At 40.2% G+C, this 25,727-nt stretch overlaps 1 pseudogene; it reads left to right on the top strand.

Moving 5' to 3' along the window:
• The first annotated feature begins 11,035 nt into the window (after positions 1–11,035).
• LOC123764532 (zwei Ig domain protein zig-8-like) overlaps positions 11,036–25,727 on the top strand; it is a 325,506-nt pseudogene continuing 310,814 nt past the window's right edge.

Below are 25,727 nucleotides of genomic sequence, written 5' to 3'. Positions count from 1 at the left end.
CTCGTTTCCCATTTCTGTGACAGGACGCCTGTTAGGCTTATTGAGGTGCGTGTACGCACTTAGTTGTACTCACCTAGAGTATAACTGAGTACTCACCTAGTTAAACTTACTCAGCTAAACCCCACGCTTACAGATGTTGAACTTCGGCTCTTTGGCCCCGCCTCTTAATTGTCAATCAATTGGTATACAGGTTACTGATTCTATTGGGTTCTATCATATCTACTATTGAAACTGTATGGAGTCTGTCTCCGCCACATTACTTGCTAATGCATTCGATTTGTTAACTACTCTGACACTAAACAATGTATATTCTAATGTCTGTGTCTCATTTGGGTTCTCAATTTCCACCTGTGTACACAGGTGTTCCTTGTTGGTGTTCCACCCATTCTAAACGGTTTGTCTTTGTCCACTGTCAATTCCTCTTAGATTTTTTAGGTGGTGATTATGTCTCCTCTACTCTTCTGTCTACAAAGGACGTGAGATTATGCCTCCGTATCCTTTCCACGTAGCTCATATCTCTAAGTTCTGGGACTAGTCTGGTGGCATACCTCTGAATTTTCTCTAACTTTGTCTTGTGTTTAACTAGGTATGGACTCCAGGCTGGAGCTGCATACTCCAGGATTTGCCTGACTTAAGTGGTGTACAAGGTTCTGAACGATTCATTACACAAGTTTTCAAAGGCAGTTCTTATGTTGGCCAGTCTTGCATATGCCGATGAAGATGTCCTTTCGATGTGGGTTTCTGGGGACAGGTTCGGTGTAATATCAAGCCTCAAATCTTTCTCTCTATTTGACTATTGCAGGATTTTACCTCTCAGATGGTACTTTTTTGTTCGGCTTCTTGCTCCCTTCACCTAATTTCATTTCTTTACACTTTCCTGACTTCAACTTTAGTAATCATTTTCTAGACCATTCCTTCTGTTTTTCCAGGTCGTTCGGTAGTCTCAACTTCACATATTTTTTTCATCATCAGCAAGCTTTAAGAGGAATGAGTCTATACCCCACTGGAAGAGGGTATATTCCCTGAACTTCCTCGTTCAGAGGACGTTCAGAGGTATGGAATATGCTGGCGTCTCAAATTTCAAAATTGGTCTGCAAATTTATTGCCCATATGTGCCGCCAATTTCTCAATTTGTTCAAGTCTTCTGGAAGAGTTTTTGATTTTTGTTATATATATACATGGCATTGTTGTTCTTTTTACATAGTTTTTGCATCATCTGCTAGTTTATAAATTTACTCACACTCTGTCTTTATTCTATTCACTATATATTCACTCTCTCGGCTATTTGCTAGTCGTTAATATATTTATTCACCACCATTTGACCATCTGTCCATCACTTGAATATCCGCCCCTTTTTCCTGTCACTTGTGTAATTACCCATATCAGTCCGTTACTTATGTAATTATCTGACCTCCTGTCCATCAGTTACGTACCTACCCATCCCTTCTGTCAGTTATTTACACTGTTACCCGCTCCTTTGTCCGCTACTTATGTACTTACCCATCCCATCTGCCAGTTACTTATGTCTTTCTCTTTCCGCCTCTCTTTCCGCCTCTCTTTCCATCAAATCGTTGCCCACAGACATCAAAGATTAATATACTCCAGCTACATGTTTCCGGCAAAGACATCAGATTCATTTGATGCGAGTGGATGGCGGGTTAAGATGAGGAAAATACCTATCACAGCTCAGTTAATTAGCGCCGGTGAGTGAATGTCTAAGTGGGTTAGTGTCTTGAGGGCTGCACGACACGCTCCTTCACACACACGAGCAGGGAAGTTGAGATGTAGTAGAGATAAGGAGAGAGAGAAAAATAAAAGAGAGGGGGTTTGAAGGAAAGAATAAATCTAGCGTATATACGAGCGAGAGACATATAAATAAAGATACGAAGTGGAAAGACTGAAGAGATACAATAGTGAGAATCACCAGATATAAAATGAGAGAGAGAATTAGGGAAAAGAATAAAGAGGGTAATATAAAACGGAGGTAAGAACAATAAAGAAATTAGGAAGTAATAAAGTAGGTGATATACGAGCGAGAAAAACAGAGAACAAGAGACAAAGCAGAAGAAATTAAGGACATCGCAATATGTGAGAAATAAAGAGAGGTTGAAGGGTAAAATGATAGAGATACCGTTTGAAAAAGAGATCTAGAATGATAGAAACAGAGAGAGAAGCGATGTAGAAGCGATATACAATCGCCCGAGAGGAAGAGAATATTGTACAATATCTCACGCTGATATCACAAGGAATGACACATAAGTGGATGATTTACCAGACTAATAAAGGCCAGGCAATAAGCGAGGCGGACATAAATAAGGAGGCTGATAATAATGACGCGAGAGACATTATTAAAAATGGTTTTGTGTTCACCGTTTGTATAATATCATTATTAACACTATTTTTTTATATGTCTTTTGTTTTACAAACAAAAATTAAATAAAAACTTATTACATATTTAAGATAATTATTAATAACTATACATAATATTATTTTTAAATAATATTAGAGCAATACTAAAAATAATATTAGGTTTAATAATAATAAAATAAATAACAATAGTAAATATTCATTTGATTGTAGGTTCTGACGTCCATGTACGTGAACACATGTACGTGAGCACATGTACGTGAGCACACGTACGCGAGCACATGTACGTGAGCACACGTACGCGAGCACATGTACGTGAGCACATGTACTCACGTCCTTGAGTGTACATGTACTCTGTGAGTGTGTGCTCGGAAAGTTACAGCTCTTGGTTCCCCTCTTATCAGTCACTAATTGCCTTTTGCAATGGCTTTTCAACCTTGTTGCTTTTCTGTTGGATATTTCCAACATCGAATACAGCATTGTTGTATTCTCATTACTTATTACTAACCATATTAATATTGTAGTAAGTAAAATTAACAACTCGTAGAATTCTCGTGTACTAATAATTCATCTGTGCATTAGGCTAGAATTCTCACGTCATCTGACGCTAGTATTGCGTCAGATTTCTTTACAGTAAAACACATTATATACAATTTGTGTGAGAATTAAATACGATTCTCCATAATTAAAGCATTCTGTATGGCAACTGATTGCAGACGAATGGTTCTCTAACTAAAAGCCGAATAGAGCTTTAGAATCAAAACGTTTACCTCGCGATAGAGGTAGCGTCATCAATGAATGCTATGGGGAGACATTAATTCCTCTCCCTTATATCTTTACTATTCTTAAATAGTTAAATAATAATATTTCGTTCCTCTAAATAATAAACCCGTCCAGTCTTTAGAGTTTCAAGCGCGAATGTGTAATGAACGTCGACTCGGCGTGGGTAGGAGGGACGCCATGCCATCCTCAGTACACGTACACGTGGGGAACCGAAGAGAGGCAGACCTGCGCTTAACGTACTCACAAAAGACGCCATTGTCCAGCAAATAGGACACGTGTGTCCATCCACAGATGAAAGCCGCCACTGTGAGGCGTGAACGACCTTGCAGATAGTATCTTCAACTAGTGCTGGTGTTAAATAAGGGAACCCTAGACTTGGTTCCTGACGACACGTGATCAGCCAGCTTGAAACGCATCCATCCAACTTAGGATACGTAATTACGGCAATCTTAATACTTACACAGTGCCCACAGTTAAGTACTTTTATTTGATGCATCATTTACAAGTTTATTAATAGCGGGGTGATTGCACGTCACGCGGCAAGACAACACCTAATAACAGGTGATTAGAATTCTATCTGTAGATATTAATAATCTTGAATATGAATTGAGTAGTTAAATCAATTGCTACTGGTAGTTATTTATCTTGCAGCTCGAGAGACGAATTCCTCATGCTGTCTTCTCCATGTTAACCGTGTAATTCGTCGGTGTACCAGACTTGGAGATTAAGAGGACTGCCAGGGTTATCTAAAGGAATCTATTACCAGCTAAGGCTTATTTCTTTTTATTCATAACTTTGCAATTTGATACATTCAGAATGTTCAACATAATGTGTGATTTACTGTAACTCATTATTATGCTCATATTCATGTTCTTCTTTGTATGAATAATATTATATTCAACATTAATTATAGGATTAGATTATTATTAATAGAATTAGTGAACGAACCACACTGATTCCTGGACGTACTGACCTCCAGTAATAACCCCCCAATGTAGGTGTTTGAGGTTTGGTTTTTAATAATACAGCCCATTAATTATTCTTATGATCATACTTTCTAGTCATATCCATAGTCACTGGTTTTCTCTGGAATTTTATCTAATGATCTGAAATACTCAGTTTCCCTCTTTCCTTTAAAAGCGGGTGGTCCTTCGTAATTTAATTTACTACTTTAATTATTAATTAATCAGAATCAAACCCAAATATCCCACATTATCACCCCATGGAGTAAGCAACATCTATCTTTCCCTCTCTCTCTTCGTTCCTCTTGCTCGCTACTCTGGTATTGACGGAAGTGTTTTCAACATTCCTGCGGCTCATTTCAGTTTCCACTTTCCATCCATGTTCTCTCGTTCTAGTGCTGTTAGTGTTCTCTTGTTCGACTATTGTTGAACGAGAGAACATGTTCTCTCTCTATCTGTCACTGTTCATGTCCGTTTGTACTCATTCATATTCTCTGTTCCAACCCATGTTTTTGTTCCTTCGTCTAATACCATCAGTTTCTCTCGTCCTAATCTTCTACATTTTCTCCCCACCTTGTCATTCCCCTTTTTTGTACACAGGCACAATATTAGGAGTTTGAAAGCACTTCCGTATCCAGAAAGAAATTTATTAATATATCAAGGGGACTGAACAATACTTTTACTACATTATTAAGCATTTCAGTCGATACCTTGTTTCGTTCAATAGCTTCTGTCGTAATTTATTTTATCAGTTGTAATCTTTTCATGGTGTCACTGACACTCAGGTGTCACGGTGAGGGGGGGGGGGGTCGTTTAGTTAAGGTTCATACATAGTTCTAGTGACATGAGATTCCAGTCTGAAGGTTTCTTTCCAGCTTTTGGTGTGTGTGTGTGTGTACTCACCTATTTGTACTCGCCTATTTGTGCTTGCGGGGATTGAGCTCTGGCTCTTTGGTCCCGCCTCTCAACTGTCAATCTACTGGTGTACAGGTTCCTGAGCCTATTGGACTCTTATCATATCTACGCTTTAAACCATGTATGGAGTCAGCCTCCACCACATCACTGTCATCACTGTGTGTGTGTGTGTGTGTGTGTGTGTGTGTGTGTGTGTGTGTGTGTGTGTGTGTGGTGTGTGTGTATATATATACCAACCTGAAGTATAATTTAGTGTACATATAATTATCCTCCAACATTCATGTACACACAACATATTAATCCATAAATATTTTACAAAAAACCATTTCCGAGGCGCATATTGAACCAAAAAGTCATTCAGCATGGGAGAGAACCAATAATTACTATCAAAAACGTATTTGCAAAACGTGCTCCCATTTACAGCGGCCTGAGTCAACAAGGGGGAGGGACTGACCTCCCCCTTGATGGGAGAGGGAGAGGGAATCGTGGGGTAAAGGGGTGGGGGGGAACATGGAGGGGAGACAGGGGCAACGAACTGGGGAGCGAGGAAGGGAAAACGTGGATAGAGGGGGGGGGGCCATGGAAAGAGGAGGCCTAACGTAGGGTTGGAAGGGGGTTAGGTGTTATGAAAGACGATAGGCGGAACAAACATGTGAGGGAGTAGAATAGGATGTCCATGGTAGGTGGGATAGAGCGACCATGGAAGGGAGGATATAGTTAACATGGGAAGGAGAACAGAACTACAATAGAAGGGAGAATAGGAGAACCATAGGAGGTAAAATATGACAATGAAAGGTATGATAAAACAACCATGGGAGTGAGGGGTGAGAGTTAAATATTAACCCAAAATAAGATTCATTGATTCTAACATGAATCTTCCCTATACTTCAAAGGCTCATCTTCACTGTAGTGAGATTAGTAACAAGATTCCATGATTCATTTGACAATTTTATTGGACCTGACAGGTTTTGTTAAAGTAAAATTTAGCATCTTTAGAGGCCGAATTAAAATCCAAAAAGGCAATATGTTATCTCTGTTGGTGTTATGACGAGATGGATAACAAATAGACGGGGACAATGTAATCTGGACCAATATCCGCCGCTGAAGGGCTACGTTGCTTCAAGACATTGATTCACATATTATTATCTGGGTGATAATTCTTTGAAAGTCATTTGGGAAATGACTGGTTAGTCTATGTGACTGTTATTCTGAAATTAGTGATAAGAGAGAGGTATTTATTATGTGTGTGTATATGTGAGTGAATTTGTTAGTGTTTTAGTGAGTTAATGAGTGTGTTTGAGTGTGAATACAGTAGATTAGTGTTTGAATTTGTTAGTGTGTGTGTTTTAAGAGTCTGTATTTGTTGGTGCAAGTGCATTAATGTGTGTTCTCGTGTGGGTATATTAACAAATGATTGTGTTAGCGACAAACTGGATTAGTTCCTCAGTGTATTACCGTGTGTGTGATAGTCTAAACCTGCAAGTCTGGAATCGCTCCAGCGCCTCAATGGCTTTACCGATATTGGAGAAAGTTATGATCTGCTCTGACATAACATTTGCTAGTGCTAATTAATTCTTTTTAGCATATCGGGCGAGTGTTGAAACACAGTTTACTGAATTACAAATTTAATATTTTTCATGATGTTTAATCCAAACGGAAGACTATTTTTGTTTGTTTAAAATTGTATTGATTTAAATTCGTATTTTAAGTATATTTTGGGATGATTCTCCAAACCAATACGTCTTTTTTTGGACGTGATGATCTCCAACGTACAAAGTACTATGAAAACAATAGGTGAGGTGGTTTGGTTTGTCCGTTTCTAGCTAAGTTAGCACTTTGTATTTCGTACGTTGTGGCAAATCCAGAGAAAGTTGTGGCTTGAAAACCTTCACAGATTGATTAGCTGGGAACAAGGGCACTGGGACGTTCATGATGCATTGTCTCCCATCAATATGCGTTAGAATGACAAGCTGAGAGAATTCAAATGCAGATACTGAGCTTTACCTGGTATTATTTGAGTATTATCTTAGCAATCATGAACAATACTGACTTCTCATTCAGTTAAAATACCAGGTATTAAGAATTAATTAGGATTATTAGAACTAATTAGAAGCTTCAGTTGAAATGTTGTATACGGAGAGAGTTTGTATTCAGTATTTGCTCTAAGGACTTTTAATTTCCCTGCTTGACCGTTCTAACGCCTGAAATTGAGATCAGTAACCGAAGCCTTATTTACAGTCATTGACCTGGTAGGCTCCGGAATAGAATTTAATAAGCTACCGTCATTTTAACAGCTCAGGGACCCAGAGACCCGGATTTTAATTATATGTTGTAGCCCCATGTTGGTCGATAAATCCTGTTCTAGCGAACTGTTACCTTCTGACAGTGTACGTAGGTTCATGGGAGCCCCCTACTTATTTCCCCAACTCCCTGATGGTACAAGACACACGTGAAATGTGTCAATTGGTACCGGAGTGAAGGTACTAGTGAGAGAAAGAGTTGAAAGCCCTTATATACCCACTACGGGCTCACCATAGCCCGTGCTACTTGGAACTTTTTGTTCCAAGTAGCGAATCTTCAAACAACAAACAAACAAACCAACACGCTTCACAAATACTGATACAAGCAAGAACATTGCTGAAGAATGCCAGACATAACGATCTTCTAATGTCCCGAAAACCCTCCAGGAAAATAAAATCAATAATATCCTTTGTAACAATTAGCCAGCTGAACCCTAGACACAAATAATGTTTACTGGCACCACAATGTACTTTACTCGTTTCCTTACTAAGTAATAAAATACGCCCAAGGGGGAAAAATGACTGGTATATATCTTCAGGAAGCTGATCATGGGCTAGTTTCATTACTTACTACGGCTCTATTAGGCCATAAACACTAATAGAGGAGAGCTCTTTACTGCGCCTCTCACCGGAAAGTTTGTCGCCCGGTACTGGGTTATTTAGCCCAGTGGTCCAGACACTACTTACACACATGATGAGGCGGGAGAAATGGTTCGTTTGTGTGTGTGTGTGTGTATGTGTATGAGTGTATGTGAGGGTCCATCAAGGAATATCAGACAACAATTCTTGAATGACTGTATTTATTTACTGTATTGTAACGTGCTTCAATAAGCAGTATTTGCGCCCCACTGGAAGGCAGATTCAATTTTTTTTTCTAAAGGCAGAAGAGAATTTGTTATATATTTTTTTTGCAGCGTGCAGCTCCACAATGAGACATATGTAACACACACAGTCTGCGAATTATGTAAAATGGGAAGGTAGCTTTGAATTCCTGACAAAGTTCTGGATGTCAATGTAAATTTTACTCTCCTATTTCCACTGTTTAATACAATAAAATTTGAGCCGGTGTGTCGATTTTAGGAAACACACACACACAATATATATATATATATATATATATATATATATATATATATATATATATATATATATATATATATATATATATATATATATATATATATATATATAACCCTGAAGCATTTCCATCCTCAGAGAATGTGTCCTGCCACTACCTTCACAAACTAAGAGGAAACTACACACAGAGATCACACTAACGTGATGTATCAAATGCTCCCGGACGCAGATTCGAATCCTCGTCACGGCCCTTGTGGATTTGTTCAAGAGGAAACTACTTTCATATACGAAGCAGACTCTTCCCAACCAATGTCCTAAGCCTCCCTCAAGCCTGTCTCCATGGTCATGATCTGACCCCAGATTCACGTAGCAATTACGCAAGTACTCACGAACCTGTACATCTTTTCTCAATCTTTGGCGGCTTTGTTTACAATTATTAGACAGTTAATGAGCTCCGAAGCACCAGAAGGCTGTCTATAACAATAACAACAGTTGATTGGGAAGTTTTCATGCTTGTAAACTGTTTAATAAATGTAACCGAAAGCCGTCAAAGATTGAGAAAAGATGTACACGTTCGTAAGCGTAACTGCTTCATGAATCTGGCGCCATGGTCATGATGAAGGTTCTTGTGCGCTCTCAGGGGTAAAGTGAGAATGCAATCACAAGCGACCTGACCCAGAACCTATTGCAACATCTGGCGTGGTCATAATGTCCTCCAGGTGCAATCGTTAATTGATATTGGGATTATTTTCATTTCTCTGTCCTCCACCATCACTTTGATTTTGAATACATTCCATTTTATTCGTTTTCTTTCACACACAAACAACATATTCAGGTAATATATTTACACATCATTTTTCATTCGAACTGCTGCATTTTTCATTTATTCAGTTCATTCCTATCTTGAGATATTGAGGTTATCTTGAGAGGATTTCGGGGCTTTAGTGTCCCCGCGGCCCAGTCCTCGACCAGGCCTCCACCCCTAGGACGCAGCCCGTGACAGCTGACTATACACCCAGGTACCTATTTTACTGCTAGGTAACAGGGGCATAGGGTGAAAGAAACTCTGCCCACTGTTTCACGCCGACGCCCGGGATCGAACCCAGGACCACAGGATCACAAGTTCAGTGTGCTGTCCGCTTGGCCGACCGGCTCCCGACACACCTATAACACATTCAATTCCTATAACACATTCAATTCAGATATATTTCTAGCATGAGATGTTCCATATATACTAACCTACCAAGTGGATATTGAGCTCTGTAGAACCCATACATTATTATTTGTCACTCATAACTCAATTAACACTTGCAATTATCTTACCTACTGAATGGTAAGTTTTTTCTACCTTTAGCAACATTCCATAAACTCCATTTATCCTTAACACTATTCAGTGACCACTTTATTTTCACATTTCACAAGACCATACAAGCGAAGTTGTTCTCAAAACCGTTTTTTAATGGCAATCTCAGAGCAAATGTCAGAGCCACGCTTCGACTGGTCCTGCTTTTAATCACAGACCAAATTCTCAGTTATTTTTCAGGACATGGCCAATCCTTATCACACAATACAACTTCTCCACATCTCTCTGGGGACAAATATCCCTATAATTCTTACTCTCACAGCGTTCATTCATATATTATTTCAATGGCACTATAATGGCTCTTGTCTAACCATTTGGCACAGTACCATTTTCTCAACCATTTAGGGCAAAGTCTACAATTCTATTGCATTTATGTTTATCTGTTGTATGTTTTTATTTTCGTGTATATACCTCACACACACATCTGCTTTCACAAGTCAGCTTCTACATTGATGCACTGAGCTCTTATATTGTTGTATTTGTGTATGCGTTGAGGCCTTATGTTTTCTCACAGCAGCAAAACTAATCACACAGTCAAAATATTAAATTCTATGCAGACGAGGAGTCACAATAACGTAGCTGAAATATGTTGACCAAACCACACACTAGAAAGTGAAGGGACGACGACGTTTCTCAAGTCGGTTGGGAGACGTCGTCGTCCCTTCACTTTCTAGTGTGTGGTTTGGTCAACATTAAATTCTATGTTAGTTAATATTCTTCCATGCGTCCCTAATATTACCCTCTCGCCTGTTCCAATATTCTTGGTGCAATATTTAACTGTTGATAAAATTTCTTCCATTTTTGCTCTAATTCTCTTTACCTGATATTCATTATTTTTTTTGTACTTTTAACTGTTCCTTTTTACTCTTTAATTTCATATGCTTCTTGTCTCTTCATGACTATTCTTATAATATATTTTTCTTGTTACCAAGCACTTCTTATATCCCTGTTTGTATACCCAACCACTTGGGCTGGACGGTAGAGCTACGGTAGAGCTTCATGCAGGTCGGCGTTCAATCGCAGGGCGTCCAAGTGGTTGGGCACCATTCCTTTCCCCCGTCCCATCCCCAGGTGGCAGGAGAGGATGGTGGCAGGAGAGGATGGTGGCAGCAGGTGGTGGTGGCAGCAGGTGGTGGTGGCAGCAGGGGGTGGTGGCAGAAGGGGGTGGTGGCAGAAGGGGGTGGTGGCAGAAGGGGGTGGTGGCAGAAGGGGGTGGTGGCAGACACCCTGGAGCGTGACACTGTGGGTCTGGAAGCCGCGCCAACATCAGTTCACCTCAACCAGCCCGCGGTGGAGGAGGGACGCTCTCTGCTCGCTCCTCACGAACCTTCCCTCGCGTGCGTGTGTATGTGCGTGTGCGTGTGTTTGCGTGTGGGGCCACACGCACTTGTATGGCTATCAAAATCACTTCTCGTATCGCTGTTGTCCACGAAGTGGAATGTCGGGAGTCTTCAAGAACTCATTTTTCCCTTTAAATGTCAATTTGTCTGGGTTACGAATATGATAAAAAACTAAATTGTTTCCATGTTCAGTGCGATATTTTTGTTAATTATTTTAGCATCAATGACTAAAGTCTTGTTTTCCTAAACAATATCAAGAGAACTTTAATGTGATTTCCTTTATAATAGCAGAGGAAAAAACTGGATATACATGTAATAAATGAACTCAAGCAATAGGAATTGAACACTTCGCCAAAAATGCAGCTATAGTTCTGCGTGGGAACTGAAATGCAGGTTACAGTGTCAGTGGGAGCTGGGGTGAGGGTTACAGTTACTCATTGAGCTCGATTTTAGGGTACAGTACCAATGAGAAATACAGACAACTCCGCCAGTCATGGCTAGATTGCAATCTTCAGTGTCTGCAATAACTTGATTCGACTGTACTGTTGAAACTGAAACTGAAACGAAGAAGCGCTTCTCCAATTTAAAAGTTAGTAAAGTTTTGCGCAATGTGAAAGAGTTGGAGAGTGGAAATTGGTAAAGAGAAATTTGGGTAAGAGATAATTAGCGTGAAACTAAGATTCAAAGAAGTTGGTGAGACAAACCTAAAATGCAGCGAACTTTAAGGGATTTCAATTTAAGGGACTATAGACAGTTGCCTTAAGTCCCTTAAAACTACTGTGACTCGAAATTTTGGGTAAACATATTAAGGAGTACTTTCCACCATGTGTGAAAAGTAAGTGTCTCTCGATCAAAGCTCCCAACATTTATAATGCAAACTGGAAACAGAGAACTGTGATTATCAGAAACAAACTCTGTGATTATCAGAATGAAACATAGTTCATTCTGCCTTCCAAAAATAGAACGACAAAATACGAACTGAAGGCACAAGAGAATCAAAGAGCACTCATTTCCCTAATGACAGAGAACTCGACCTCCACTCCCCAACCCCGTGAAAAGCCTGAATCAACAAACGATGGTAAATGGAAACAGATCGAAACCAGAACAAAAAAATAGCCTACCCTTCTCTGGAACCCCCGCCCCCCACCTCACTGTTCGGTTCTTTTAATTGAGAATATGGCAGTCAAAGGCTCCTGTCATAAGCCTCGTCAACCAGCTGTTCGCCTCTTCAGTGCTCACGGTACAGAAAGGTTGTGATCAACGACCCATTTCACCATATTGCTGTTATTAGTTATAACTCTGATGGTTGTAGGGGAAAGAGCAGTTGTTGTTGTTCGGGTGAATGTGTGATGGTGGGGAGTTGTGTTGTGACGATATGGTTGTTGGAGGTAAATGATGGTAATGTGGCTGGTTGGGGGTGGTTGTTTTGGTGGTAATAATGTTTGTTGAGTTTCAGTTGTAATATTGGTGAGATTGTTGTTGAAGTAATAGTGGTAGTTGGATTGGTATGTAATGGTGGTTGTCTGATGGTGGTTGTCTGGTGGTGGTCGTCGTGTGTTTGTTGATCCTGTGTTAATGGCAGTGGGGATTATTTTGAAGGAGGTAACATTAGTAGTGATTGTGTTGTGGTGGTAGTGGTGGTGGGTTTGTTGAAGCTGCGGTAATGTTGGTGGGTTTGTTGAAGCTGGAGTAATGTTGGTGGGTTTGTCGAAGCTGGAGTAATGTTGGTGGGTTTGTCGAAGCTGCGGTAATGGTGGTGGGTTGGTTGAAGCTGCCATAATGGTGGTGAGTTTCAAGCTGTGGCAAGGCAATTTCTTCCTGAAGTAATAGTGAATTTCGCCAATGTTGTGAGAATGACAAGTGTGGGGGAGCGTGGGGTTGTGGAATCATCTTAGACTCTCCATGGACTCTCCTTATAAGACCCTTCCCACTTTGTTTACCCATTCCCTCGCCCACTGATCCTGACTCAAACGTCTCAGAACATCCCATTTCTTAATTGGGATTTGTTGAGGCAGAGACAAGTATTGTATTCTTTCATTTAATACAATCCAAATAGTCTAAACTTTTGCCAGTATTAAGTCTGATGTTCTGAAGTATGGGTTCCTCTTAATAATAGAATTAATAAAAATAATATTTGTATTAATATTTACACGTTACGAATTAAAGAAATGATTGAGACAGAGATAAATAAGGGGAGAAAGTAATAGGTAATTTCCTAACATGTTGGTTCACACCAGGGGGGGTTAAAGGGGGGAAAGTGGGTTCCAACATAGGCATAGATGTGGTGTTTGTGTTTCCCCAAATTAAACTGAGTGGTAATGAGTATCGTTGGACTGAATGTAACTTGCAAGCAGTGGGTCCTTGATTGGATTCCACTGGTGTGTGAAGAGGCGAGTATATGGGTGCATGTGGGTGGTGGTTGGGTAAATGAGTGTGTGTGTGATAATTAAGTGTCTCTGAGATGGGTGAGTGTGGTTTGGTGGGTGAGTGAGAGGACCTGAAAATGGGTTGGTGGGTGAGTGAGAGGACCTCAAAACGGGTTGGTGGGTGAGTGAGGGGGACCTGAAAAATGGGTTGGTGGGTGAGTGAGGAGACCTGAAAATGGGTTGGTGTATGACAGGGATTGGTTAAGAAAAAGGTGTGAAATGAGTTGATTAAAAGGAGTTTGAAATAGGCAAGTAAGCAGATTTGCTTACAATTGAATGAGTGCATAGATGTGTAATGAAGGTTGAAGTGTTGTTTGGGACTCTGGATGGAATGGATAGTGGATGGATGACACGATCAGTCGAAAGACAAGTTACTGGACAAGCATGTGAATTAGTAGGTGGTTTCACAGACAGGTAGATAGATGACGTCATTAATGTATAGGGTTGATGTGTCAACTGCTGAGAATCTCAACAAACCCTGTACCTACGATTAGCAAAAACATTAAAATATAATTATTTTAAACTAGTTATCTCTCAATAAACTCCAACCATAAGTTTCCCACTGTGTTAAGCTTTCTAAACACTTAAATTATAAGCGTGAGAGGAGTAAGGCTTTTGGCCTCTTCGCTTCCAGCTTGTTGAACGGAAATTTATGAATCTCAAATATAATTTTAGTGCAAAATTTATGGCTTCCTAAATCATATACATTACTCGTGAAACGAGTCTGTGTTGGGGAAATTGTTAGAAGTTTATTTGCCTTATTGCAACAGTTGTGAGTTGCGGTCTGTAGTCAGAGATGAATGAGAGGTTCATAGCAATAAAAAAATTGAAAATTTAAAGAAATTAATAATAAATAGATAAAAGTAAAATATATTGCTATATTTTGGTAGCAGTCTTTCTTGTAAACATATGTTGATTAATGTAAACGAAAGGGTAAGATTAATGATTCTAACTCGTATCTCCTCAATATATCTTATGTTTTTCTTCACTGTCGAAGGAAGTTGAAAAATTAACTCTCCAAAGTTCATTTCTTATCAACGGAGCAACTGAGTCTCTGAAATCCGCCTTTATTGTTACTTATTCAGTAGCTCGGATGATAGAGCGACCGTTTCCCGTGTTGGCAGTCAGTGGTTCGAGACTCCTAATACCCAAATGAACGATATTAAATATTATTATCCATATTTATAGTGTTATCTATGGGGTATGTGCCTAACATGTTTAGGTCCTGTATTGCCTAAGTAAATCGAGTTCAACTTAACATGGTGCGAATTAGAACGAAATTAACAATTCTTGGAATATCATAATACAACACTCAGGATATTTTGGGTATTGTCTTTCTATTGATAATATAATGTAAAGCACTGTGCATTCATCTCAACAAAATAAACAAACCAAACTATCACACTTTGATTGTAATTAGCTAAAATATGGGAAGCGGTGGTGGTGGTGGGGGTAAATAGTAGCTGGTTGAGAGATTCCTTACCAATGGGTAAAGTAATCCATTGCATAGAGGAGACTTAAAACTGCTCGGTGTTAGTAGATAGGTGGATGAGGGGCAACTCCGGCCTCCCAGGGTGAGAATGTTACGTGAAGTGCTACTAGTTGGAAGTGGTTTGGAGAGAGAGAGAAAAAAAGAGAGAGAGAGAGAGAGAGAGGATGGGGGTTCAAAGGAAAGATGAGGGACAAAGAGGTAGAAAGATATAGAGAAGGAAAAGAGGAATGAGAGAGAAATGGAAACAGGCAGACAGACAGGCATGAGATTTGCCATATATCCCTTCTAGTATCTATATCTACAAATCAGAATGTTTCTCTCTGCCTGTTCGAGGGTGGAAGCCAGACACTTGAGGTTAGCCTCACTCAGCTTTACCCACTCGTTCCTGTGGGACACGTATGAAACACGGTTGGCATGGGGTCTAGCTTAAGTGAAACAAGTTCCACTTGACATATTGCCAACTGTCAACCCCTCGACGATTTTGAGAATATCATATTAAATGGACTCTGTTTTTCTTTTCACTATATCAAATATTATGCACTGGTGTCTACAAATTCCAGAAATCACATTATCATACTTTGCCTCTACTGACCTATTTATGATACCAGACTCCCTCCCCTCCCCCCCCCCTCCCCTCAACTTCCATTACCCGCCTACTTGCTGCCTCAAGAGTGTCAATCTTCCCTGCCAAGCCCTGAGACACACGCATCACCCCCCCCCCCCTCTCCCCTAACCCTTCATCTCCTAAGTGTTAGTCCTCTACTTCTGTGCTGCTTCACAAAGGGAAGGGGGGAGGAGAGGGTGTAATGGGCAGAGAGGGGAATTGAGAGAGACGCACAAAGAGAGGGAAGGAAGAGGGGTATGGGGGAGAGAGACAAAAAACACAGGGGTAGAGACAGGACAGAGAGGCTCAGTAGACCCGGGAACAGCTGGGTATATTATTGAGTTGGATCACTCTCTTAGTTATATTGGACATACTTGCTATATTCAAACGAATTAATCATCCCAAAATTTGCCTATTATATTGTATAACATATTTAATATAGGCAAAACAACGGTTGGCATTCTGCTGTCTGGCTGTCTATTGTTTTCATTTACTTGTACACCTTTGAGTGTGGATAGCACAGGGTTTCTGCTTCTTCTTTTATTACCCACGGTAATAAGATACTGTCTCGTTCAACAGCCACTGTCCTGCCCAATTTCACCACATACTTCCTGGTTTAATCTAGAGTAATCTCAAAATATTTCAGTGTTGCTAGGTTTAACACTGTCACATTCAGTACAAGCTTATCTGAAATTTTTGTTTAAGTTCCTCTCATACTTCCTTGTCATTCTTTGTAAGCATGATCTCCCAATTTGTGTGTGTACACTCACCTAGTTTTGCTTGCGAGGGTTTAACTTTGGCTCTTTGGTCCCGTCACTCAACTGTCAATCAACAGGTGTACAGATTCCTGAGCCTACTAGGCTCTATTATATCTACATTTAAAACTGTGTATGGAGTCAGCCTCCACCACATCATCGCCTAATGCATTCCATCTGTTAACTACTCTGACACTAAAAAAGTTCTTTCTAACGTCCCTGTGGCTCATTTGGGTACTCACTTTCCACCTGTGTCCCCTTTTTCGCGTATCACTGTGTGTGTGTGTGTGTGTGTGTGTGTGTGTGTGTTCGCTTATGTCACTACTCCCATGTGTGCCCTCACACAGCGAATCATCGAGTTTCTTTTGGTTTGACAAGTGAATGACAAGCGGAACAGACCAGGTATTGACATAAATGAATGAATGACTGCCAAATTGCCCGCGTCAATGTGTCGGTAAATGTATGCCAGCGATGATGTAAGTGAATTGATGAACACATTGATGTCAGTGGATATATGGCCGCAATGATCACAATGGTTAGGTGACCCTCGGTGATATCAATATCTATGATGATATCATAGATATTCTACACAGCACCCCCCCCCCCTCTGTCTCTACACAGCAGCCCCCCCTCTGTCTCTACATCACCCTCCCCCCCTGTCTCTACATCACCCTCCCCCCCCCCATGTCTCTACACCCCCCCCCCCCCTTGTCACTACACACAGCACCCTCCCACACACCTGCCTCCTATCTCCCCCCCCCCCATCACTGTACCCATTATCCCTGAACATTATCTCTTATCAATGTAACCAAGTAAATATCCCTAAAATAACAGAACATCACGTATTATTCGAACGTTAAAGTCTATGGATTGGGCGTCAAATATTTCATATCCACGAACTTCTTGAAGGAGAGGCAGAGCAGCCATTCCGTGAAATGGGAGGCACCGGGCCGACCCCAATCCTCCTTTGTCATTCTCTAAAAAATACCCATTAATCATGCAAAGATTAATGAGGCTAGCCTTAGGTGTCTGACCTTCAACCTTGAACATTTACTCATATAAATGCATTATTATTGGATGTGTTGTATATATAGTTAGGAACAAGTTATTTTATGGAAGGTTTTGTTTGGCGTTTAGGTTCTACTGGCAGCTTCTTATATTTAAAATACGTGGAGGAAGCATTTAAAGAGTAGCGATTCGAACAGTGGTCGTCAGCGAGCCAGTTTTCGGAACATTTTCGAACGTCATCAGCGAGCCGAGTGTGTGCCATTTTTCAATCGGTTGGATTAATGAGCATTTGGCCTTATTTGATGAGGACGGGATACATTATTTTAATCAGCCCGCAGGCTATGGTCCATCGAACTGCTGACCCCAAAAGACGCACTCATCAAAATTATTACGCAGTTCATTCTAAACATTTTAATTTTCATTTAAATTTAAACATTTGAATTTAGAAAATGTTTTGAAAACAACATTATTTGAAGAAAAACATTTGAAATGTTTTGAAAAACATTAATTTTTTTTTACGTATTATTCATTATTATTATATTTTAGCTTATTTCGAATAGTTAAGCTTATTTATGTGTCAAGGATTTGTTGGCCCATTATTTTAATTTGGTGTACGTGGGGTAACGCTTTTACAGAATTCGAACAGAGGTCGACAGCATTATACTGTTTGACAAAATGTTCGAAAGCCATCGGTTAGGATTCGTGAGAAAAACAATTAACGTAACATTTTTCATTCATTAACAGAGGGTTTGGAGGCTAGAAAGGACATTCGCCTCTGTTGATGAGGACGGGCCATATCATTTGCAGAACGTTGGTGCAACGTTCATAAGTGTTCAACACGATCACTGAAAGAGAACGAAGCACTGTCCACAGCCTATCCTCGTAATGATTGGCTCGTTAATCCAGCCGCCAAACCACTCTTTATGAATTAGAAGCACTTTACTTAAGACTCACAACTGATGGCGATTGAAAATTTTCCGAACATATCTTCCTTGACGTCACCTGTTCGAATCTCACCTGTGTAAAGGCTTCACTCGCGGACAAAAATATAAAAAAAAATACCAATTGAACTTAATCGCAAAACTTATCCTAACTTTAACTCTACCTATACAGCAAATAATTCATTAAAAAATACAGATTTTGAATTTACAAAAAATTAAAGTTGGGGATAAACACTAAATCTTGGAATCGACCGCCGCATTAACGAGCCTAGCCTGAGAACGGATACAATGCTTTTCATCCATATATAAAAGTGCCGGCTGCTTTTATACCTGCTATTTTTATAACATTTTGTGGCCAGGGTGATGAGTGATGTGTGTGTGTGTGTGTGTGTGTGTGTGTCTGTGCTAGCAGATACGCCATGTGTGTGTGTGTGTGTGTGTGTGTTAGCAGATACGCCCATGTGTGTGTGTGTGTGTGTGTTAGCAGATACGCCCATATGTGTGTGTGTGTGTCGGTGCTAGCAGATACGCCCATATGTGTGTGTGTGTGTCGGTGCTAGCAGATACGCCCATGTGTGTGTGTGTGTCTGTGCTAGCAGATACGCCCATGTGTGTGTGTGTGTGTGTGTTAGCAGATACGCCCATATGTGTGTGTGTGTGTTGACAAATATTCCTGTGTGCTGGTATTAAAAATATTGAAATTTTTACTTCATGTTTTATTACTGTCAGTTTCATATTACCATGTTTACTCACATTCGTCATGCAGGAAAATCTGAAGCTTATTTTTTTTATAGAGATATATACACACACCCTTATAAATATTTATTGGTGAAAACCAGATGAGATATTTGTTGTAGTGGAGGGAGGGAGGGAAAGAGGGAGAGAGAGAGAGAGGGAGAGAGAGAGAGAGAGAGAGAGAGAGAGACAGAGAGAGAGAGACAGAGAGAGAGAGACAGAGAGAGACAGAGAGAGAGAGACAGAGAGAGAGAGAGACAGAGAGAGAGAGAGAGACAGAGAGAGAGACAGAGAGAGACAGAGAGAGAGAGAGAGAGAGAGAGAGAGAGACAGAGAGAGAGAGAGAGACAGAGAGAGAGAGACAGAGAGAGACAGAGAGAGAGAGAGAGAGAGACAGAGAGAGAGACAGAGAGAGAGAGAGAGAGAGAGAGAGAGAGAGAGAGAGAGACACATATACACATATCACGTACTACTAACACTCACACTGTCCTCCAGGGAGTATGAGCGACCCAGGTCAATTTTCTCACCCTTGCTGATTGTACAGTTTGCGGTATACGTGTGACACACACACACACACACACACACACACACACACACACACACACACACACACACACACACACACACGCACGCACACACACACACGCACACAAGCATAAACTATTCAACACTTGGTGGTACGCGAACAAGGGGACTCAGGTGAAAACTGAGTACCCAAATGAGCCACAGGGACGTTAGGAAGATCTTTTTCAGTGTCAGAGTAGTTAACAGACGGAATGCATTAGGCAGTGATGTGGTGGAGGCTGACTCTATACACAGTTTTAAATGTAGATATGACAGAGCCCAGTAGGCTCAGGAATCTGTACATCAGTTGATTGATAGTCGAGAGGCAGGACCAAAGAGCCAAAGCTCAACCCCCGCAAGCAAAACTAGGTGAGTAGTGGATGAGAACAAATACTACTACAGGAAACGCCTTTATACCAACTAATGAAATACAGAAAGACTTTGCGGTGGACATAACCCAAGATCATACACCATTACTGAGTATTCCGCCCCGGGTTCGAAACCCGACCTAAAGAAACGGAAAACTTGAAAATGGTTAAAAAATATGGAACAAGCCCTGTTCCCGAGCTAAGGGGACTGAGCTATGAAGAATGACTGAAGGAACTGGACCAAACTAGAGGAAAGAAGGAATAGAACAGACATGATAACTACGTAAAAGATACTAAAGGAGATTGAGAAAGTAGATATTCAAATCAAGGAACAGTACAAGAGGAATTGGAAACAGATATCACAGTGATATCAAAATTAACTTTTTCTATCACAGGGTTATAAAGAAGTGGACTGGTCTAGATGAAGATGCAGTTGAAGCTCTTGCGATATAGCAGTTGAAGCCCATGCGATATAAAGATTCGTATATGTGATTATATACGAATCTTTATGATAAAACGAGGAAAATGAATCACTGCACTGAATAAATAAGGGTCAAGAGGCTGGGCTTAAGAGCAAATGCTCATTCTAACAAAATGTTCCTCCCATGCAGCTCTTCAACTCTTTGTTTATAAATGCAAACGGTTCAAACACGACTCACAGCCGATGGCATTCGAACGTTTCTCGAACAGTTCTTCTCTGACGACCTCTGTTCGAAAAGCAATACAGTTAATGCTTCATCCACGAACTTCAAATACAAATATTAGCCAATAGAGACTAACACCTTACCTAGCCTACGTTAAAATTTACTAAAAAAAAATCATATATATATATATATATATATTACTCCTAACTTAAATTTGGGAACAAACTTATTTTTAATAAAATGTTAAAATTGATGAATGCGTCCTTGGTGGGGCTGGTCGCTGAGTAACAAGCCTGGCCTGAGGACCGGATTGCAATAAATACTTCAATTGTTTAAAGTAAGAACAACATTAAAACACTATACCTACCCTTACCCAGGTTTAGCTAATACGTCTAATATAAAACAGGGAGCCGGTGGCTGAGCGGACAGAACACTGGACGCGTAATCCTGTGGTCCCGGGTTCGATCCCGGGCGGCGGGGAGAAACAATGGCCAGAGTTTCTTTTACCCTATGCCCCTGTTACCTAACAGTAAATAGTTACCTGGGAGTTAGTCAGCTGTCACGAGCTGCTTCCTGGGGGGGGGGAGGAGGCCCGGTCGAGGACCGGGCCGCGGGGACACTAACCCCCGAAATCCTCTCAAGATCAAGATAATAAGCCATTTTTATAACATAGTACACAACTATTTGCGAATGAGCCCATACGATGGCAGCAGTTTCTACGACTATACCCATAGTTGACTTACACCAATTTATTCACAAACCAGGATCATCAAACACGCCTCCGTCTCCAAAGACGAATTCACATTTGTCCTAGTAATTTAAACTAAAAAATAATTTAATTACATACTGGTATTATCACCATACATGATTGGATCATTTCAGGGAGGTGCTCGTCAAACACATTAGTGTGACACTCGTTAATTGCTGGAGAGTAATCAGTAGTATATTTTGGTGAAAATTGCATTTCATTCATTTACAGGAGTGGCGACTGCCATGTGAAATAGCACTCGGCTTTCTGTTTAAAAAGCTTGTTGACGTAAAACAGACCAACGCCCACGGTAATATGTCAGTGTTTATTTAATACGTTTAGTATCAGACTGATAGGATAAACTTTTCATTTGGGGTAATTAAAAACAGTTTTTTCAATCTAAATTACCGTTATACATAGTTTGTTGATCAGAGCTAAGCCTAGTTAGTGTTAAACTAGATGTTTAGGTCAGCGTAGTCGGCTCACAACCGAAAGGTCACGGGTTCGATCTCCGGGTAGGAGGATATGATTGGATACGTGACTTTGCCCCTGATATCTGTGTTTAGCTATCAGGATATATGAACCTTGGCGCTCGGAAGCTGTTATAGACTGGTCCCTGGGGACGTTCAGGTGTTGACCTGGACTCTAGGGGGCATCTTGATAAGCCGAGCAAGCTTTCTAGCATCTCAACCAGTCATATCAAATAATACGTCATATTTTCAACGTTATGGTTACCAACATACAAGTTACAAAGTACAGTGAAAAGCGGCGGCTCATAAATATCCACGTTTTCTGTGCCTCAGTAGTAAGGTTAAGTGGGTTGTTTGGGTCGGCGTTTTGCAAATGAGAAGAACAGACTTAACCCCTGACAGTAGGAAAAATTTAAAGTGATTATAACACAAGCTGGAAGTGAATGAAGCTCAATCACTCAACCCGTCCTAAGACAAAGTCCATTCCATCCAGCGGTCGACCCCAAGGACGCATTCATAAATTTTAAATTGGTGTTCATTTACAACAGGAATTTTCTACGTGGGTGAAGCATTCACAGCGTTGTGGTTGGAACAAAAGTCGCCAACGAAGCACTTGTTCCGGAAGTGTTCGGATCCGTCATTAGTAGTGAGTCGTGTGTGTAAACCGATTTTCATTAATAAACAGGGGGTTTGGCGGGTGCATGGAATGGACGTTGGCCTTTGTTTATGGGAACGAGCTACATATCGAGCCATAGCTTCGAACAGAGTCGGTTTAACAGCGTACAAAACATGGTCTATCACTATTTAAATACCATCACCCGATAGGTTGTTCTTTGATATAATGGATCGGGTATATACGTGTGTTATTTGTGATGATAATCATATATTTGCTCGAAAATAGTTGCACTTGCATTCGTAGCTTGGTCTCGAAAATAGTTTTAGCTTTTTAATTTGTTTTCACATACAGGCTCTCAATTAAAATAATGCTTAGCTGACCTCATCTAGCTTAAGCATATGTTAAACACAAGAATATTCTAAAACCTTTAAATGCATTTAGGATAGTACCTTTTTTGCACTGTATAATTAGAGAGAACTACTTCCCTACACTCTCCCAAAAATTTTTCCCTTCTCATTTACCCTTTCATTAACAACTCCCTCTCCTTCCCTCTTCATCTCTCTACCCTTTCTTCCTCAGAAAATATAATCTGAGACAGAGTATTTTTTTATGAATCACTGAAAAATGCTAAATATCTCTTAAGAAAAAACACCACTGATTTCTGAATTGAATTCATGAAAATCACAGATATTGTTATAAATGCCGATATTTCTTAAAATGTGCCACTGGGGCCGACCCAGCCTGACCTATGATACTCCCCCCCCCCCCCCCAAAGTGTTATTGGAAAGTTAGGTGAAGTAGCCCGAAGCTTTTTGTCGTCCAACATCGAAGACATATTATATACATACATATATACATACATACATACATACATACATATATATATATATATATATATGTCGTACCTAATAGCCAGAACGCACTTCTCTGCCTACTATGCAAGGCCCGATTTGCCTAATAAGCCAAGTTTTCATGAATTAATTGTTTTTCGACTACCTAACCTACCTAACCAAACCTAACCTAACTTTTTCGGCTACCTAACCTAACCTAACCTAAAAAGATAGGTTAGGTTAGGTTAGGTAGGGTTGGTTAGGTTTGGTCATATATCTACGTTAATTTTAACTCAAATAAAAAAATATTGACCTCATACGTAATGAAATGGGTAGCTTTATCATCTCATAAGAAAAAAAATTGAGAAAATATAATAATTCAGGAAAACTTGGCTTATTAGGCAAATCGGGCCTTGCATAGTAGGCCGAGAAGTGCGTTCTGGCTACTAGGTACGACATATATATATATATATATATATATATATATATATATATATATATATTGAGATTGGTGATACCGTCCTGGGTTTCATCGAGATTGATCAGTTATTAATTGATTGTATTTTCCTTATCTTCCCAATATTTTTCTCATTTTTATCTATATATGTTTTCACCATCTGAAAGCTCTGTTGGTGGATATTAAATAAGGCTCAATCTTTACCTCTAATTTTGTCTGTCTCTTCCTGTATGTGTGTGTACGTCTGTCTAGTTCTGTCTCTCTCACAAACTCACTATATACATGCAGCAAAATTCCTGCCTGATTTATGCTCTCTCGCTAATACCATTATTTTGATTCATGCTCCCTCATCGCCCAAGCCTTTACAAATACGGAATTCCCTCGCTCACCCAGCCAGTTGGTGTCAGAATTTAAGGTGCTGAAGCATGAAAGATATAAAGCCTTTTTAACTATATTCTTAACATATAACACAACTCTGGCTACCATTATGGCTTTTAAACAACTCTGCGACTCGGTAATATATAAAGAAACAGATTGTTAAATACGCATTTATATGGAGAAAGAGTGGGACGGGGTTGAGTCTACGAAGGCTTGAGAATTCTTCCTGCAAGACGGTCAGTTCTCCTAAGGCAAGCCACGAACCGGAGACCTTAAGTCACCAGGGGACTGTATCTCTTGCTCCCAGGGAAATACTCGGTTGTATGTGTGTATTTTGGACTGTGATTTCTGAACTGTGTCTACGGCGGATGTAGACTAGCTTCAGGGCTCTACCTTGTAACTATCAGGTTCCTACATCCATTCCTCTTCCTCAGTTTTAAATTGTTCTATAATGTGTGCTCTTGAAGCTGTGGTTGAAAGGCGTCTTGTAGTACATCCACCGCCTTATAATTCCTCTTATTTTCCAATTTACCGCTTCGTTTTCTTTCGTCAGTATTTTGAACGTTGTGATCATGTCTCTTCTAATCATTTGAGTGTTTTATTGAGTACTTCTTCATTGCTTATTGTCTTCAACTCTGGTACATTCTTAGAGCACATACTAAACTTCCATGCCGGTGCTGCGTACCCTAGTTCTGGCCCGCTTTAGGTTCAGGTAGAACCGAATGCTTCCACGTTCTGATGCCTATACGCCTCCGGTATGAGTAAAATTTTACCAAACATCCATCAGATGCTGTTCTATTCATTGTCACTCTTGTCGTAAGTCTTTAACATACTATAAACATAGTATGATGCTACTTTAGTAAAGCTGCTTTTGTCAATATATTTTATTTATTAAATATATGTTATAAATCTGATAATTCCTTATATATTATCATTCTGGGAATCTTACGACGAATTTGTTCATGTCAATGGATCATAAACTGCATCGTGAATCTGTTTATATCAACCATAAACTGGTTTTCCTCTTGAGCTCAGATTTCCTGTTTGTTTGTTTTTGCATGTGAAGTTTGCTTCTTCTTGAACATGCAGCAGATAATACGCAGAAGATCTTACATTACCCGGTCAGGCACAGCTTCCCAGAGTCAACATGGTCATGCCCATGTGATTCGTCACTCCCACATGACTGGTACCTCCCACATGACTGTTCACTCAAGACAGGGAACCAACAAAAGTGAAAATATAAGCTTTACTATATTCACTTCCCATCTATTGTTGAATTTGTATTACAATGAGGGACACGGTAGCCGAGGTAGAGTCAAGAGAAACAGTGTTGTGGTTCTGGCAGCTGCTCTCAGTGTTCTCTATGGCCAGAGAAATGGAGTACATCTCTGCTGTGAGGATACAAGTCACACTCTTGAGACGTTTTCCGTAGTTCACTTCTGGGCAGATGGCTGCCAATCCCACGTCTTCTGGGGAATCTGCAGCTTGCTGTGTAAATATTCTCAGAGATTTATTGTTATGCCTGCGCCCAGGTGAGCTTTTCTATTTTTTTATATGCAGGACCCTTCACTTGCAATGGTTGGT

The sequence above is a fragment of the Procambarus clarkii genome, chromosome 79 (assembly GCF_040958095.1).
Source record: "Procambarus clarkii isolate CNS0578487 chromosome 79, FALCON_Pclarkii_2.0, whole genome shotgun sequence".
NCBI classification, from domain to species: Eukaryota; Metazoa; Arthropoda; class Malacostraca; order Decapoda; family Cambaridae; genus Procambarus; species Procambarus clarkii.
Note: the sequence above shows the minus strand (reverse complement) of the source record. Positions and strands in the feature narration are given on the sequence as shown.